Raw genomic sequence first — 3,236 nt, 5'->3', positions numbered from 1 at the left:
TTTGATTTTCTAAAATGGATCTTCTATATTGTAGCTTACAACTCATAAAATAAAACAATAAAAGAATATGTTGTTACCTTACTGTCGTTTTGTCTGTCCAAATCACGTAAGAATTCCTATTGTTTCAGTCATTTGTCACTGATAAGAGCAATTCACACTGTTGCAATCATACAAAGCACATCCCTTATTTTTACATAGATATTGAGGATTTATCAAATGAGTACATGTATTGGAAACACAATTTGAATACTGATTGTGTATTGCACTAATGCATAAATATCTCAGCCGTGACGTGTCCTTAAATAAAGTATCACTATTCATATATTTTCGTCCGATATTTGGTGGACCAAAGATAGTTCTTGAAAAAATGTGATCAGATATACATGGTTTCGATTTATGGAAGGCCGTACACGCCATAATGTTATAACAGAAGTCTATGGTAAAACAGTTCTAACCACATCGTGGCCCAGTGGGTAAAGTCAAAGGTTCAAGACCCTCGTATCAAAGGGTGGTGTGTCGTCAGCTAGTTTAGGAATGGTTACCAAGTGCTATCCTACCTGATGACTGACTTTAACGGAAAGGATTATAGAGGTATACTAACGCAAGGAAATCGAAACTATAATAAACAACACTTTATCTATACCTTATATTCATTTCAGAGACGACCCAGGCAGGCTACTGTTACTACCATATACATAAAAGATGCTTATAATAAAGACATGGATACATTTGGAGGATGATATGTTGGTCCATAGACATTTCATAAATATTCTGCTTTTCAAAAATGATACATATATTTGATTTATATAAATGGGAAAATGCTGGTTCAGCTGTGCATTCGTTATGTAGCCTGGTGACTATTAACATCCAACTTTGTGGAAACAGGCTACACCATGTGTTTGGAAATTGGTTATGTACCTATTTGTTTTATCTTTCGCAAGAGAAAATGCGTTGGACCATGTGTAAGTCTGGTCTGAAGAAAGTCTTAGACATACATTACAAAAAAACAAAAAAAAAAAAACAACCGAAGATTGATAAGAAGCGAACGTCGGTCACTCTTTATATGTGCTACTAGTAATCTAACAAATCCTAAATGATAAACTAGCCCTACACGATCACATTTAAATTATTCATTCCCTTTCGGCTAAATGAAAGACAAAGATGATAAGGTAGTAATATATATATTCAAAAGTTTTGAAAAGAAAATGTATGTTGTACTTTGCCATAAGAACTATGTTCTCTCGCTGTCTGCAAATTTATATAAACATGGTATGTGATATTTAAAACATGTATATGCCATATAATTGTCTTGTTTTTCAAATGTATTACTGTATATCTAGTGTGTACTGATTGTATATTGCCTTTGAATATCGAAATCTTGCAAAATTACTCAGTTTAGAAAGTCTGTGTGGAATAATTGAAAAGACTTCTTGGTACCTTTGGCTAGATTATTTTTTATTTTTTGTTAAGAGTCAAAATGCTTAACATAATAGTGTTTGAAAAGCAAGGACCGGAATATTATATTTGTTCTTAGGAAACATACGATTTGACAAAAAAACCGTGGAGCAATAAGACACAAGTATCTAATTATAATATATATTTTGAGTAATTGATTGCTGCTATGTCTACTTTAGTGTCTAATTCGGATAAAAGTACAGATAAAAGTTCATCAAATCTCTCCAAAATGCATGTCATATTAGCTTACACATTCCCTTTGATTTATATTCTGTAAGGCAAACGGTAAAATATTTCATATTACTGTAGTTATTTTGGTAAGGATGTAAATAATTAAGTCGTTAGAACATATAGAGGAACACGACGTAAATATATGAGTAACGTCTAGAAAATCAGAAATGTAATTTGCATGAGCAACAGACTTCGTAGTTTATTCAATACATCATTCATCTTTCATGTTAAAACTTTTTTTCAACAAGTGATTTTAGGAAATTCATGAAACTTTAAAACAGCTTTATAAATACGAAGCACATTGTTATTACAAACTTCGCATTGTAACCTTTAGCTATTTTGGTACACATAATTAAGCGGAATGAAACATGTCTCAAACAATCAGGGTGTGAGTTTATTATATGAGCCGTGCCATGAGAAAACCAACATAGTGGGTTTGCGACCAGTATGGATCCAGACCAGCCTGCGCATCCGCGCAGTCTGATCAGGATCCATGATGTTCGCTTTTAAAACCTATTGGAATCGGAGAAACTGTTAGCGAACAGCATGGAGCCTGACCAGACTGCGCGGATGCGCAGGCTGGTCTGGATCCATGCTGGTCGCAAAGCCACTATGTTGGTTTTCTCATGGCACGGCTCATATGTCTTCGATAAACAGTTAAGTTAATACAGTCATTATGCAGATCATTACTTCACATTTAGATATTGTTAAAAAACCGAATTAACAAATACATTTTCTCACTTAACAAGTATTGCAGGCAAAACACTAGGGCCACTGACACAATGTTAAACACAATAATTTGGAAAGAATGTTCGTCTCCAACTCTTTATATAAAACATTTACCATCGAGCAAGATACTCCTACTGGCACCTACAACCAGTGATATTTTCTTTTTCCTACATACCATATTCCATTAAAACTAAAATCAAACGAATGACATTTTTATACCACTATTTTTTCAGTAGCATATTTATTAACAATTCAAGCCGCTTACAGTCCTAAGTGCTCTTTTCAAACATGATTTCTGTACAGAGAAATATTTTTCATGTATACCATGCAAATACAGAATTTCACGAAATTCAGAACGTCATCACATAAGTTACTAATTGAATCAGGGAGATAAGAAAACATGCCACTATGTAGATTTTGTAACATGAACCAAATAGAAACTCTGATATGCCCTAAATAGAGACTTGCGTGTAAAGTATTTATCTAACTACTTCTGCCGATGGCCATCCTTGAATAAGTTTGAAACTCTTTTATCTTCGAAATTAAGAAAATCAAAACAGTGCCTAGCTAAAGCTTTGTATTTTGCATTCGAGCGAAGGGGGACTAAAAGATGAAGTATCTAGTTCTTTTCTATAATATATTCAGTGTTTTGTTAATTTTACTAGTAATACAAGAATACCATGGTAACATTATCTAACAGACGTTACGGTTACTTAAATATCGACTAGATGTCAGCTTTAGTATTATATTCATGTACTCTTCTGTTAACAATCTTTTAAGTTTACATGTTTTACTCTATACCATGCTACCTTTGTGCTTTG

The sequence above is a fragment of the Mercenaria mercenaria genome, chromosome 4 (genome assembly GCF_021730395.1).
Source record: "Mercenaria mercenaria strain notata chromosome 4, MADL_Memer_1, whole genome shotgun sequence".
In the NCBI taxonomy this organism is placed as follows: Eukaryota; Metazoa; Mollusca; class Bivalvia; order Venerida; family Veneridae; genus Mercenaria; species Mercenaria mercenaria.
Note: the sequence above shows the minus strand (reverse complement) of the source record.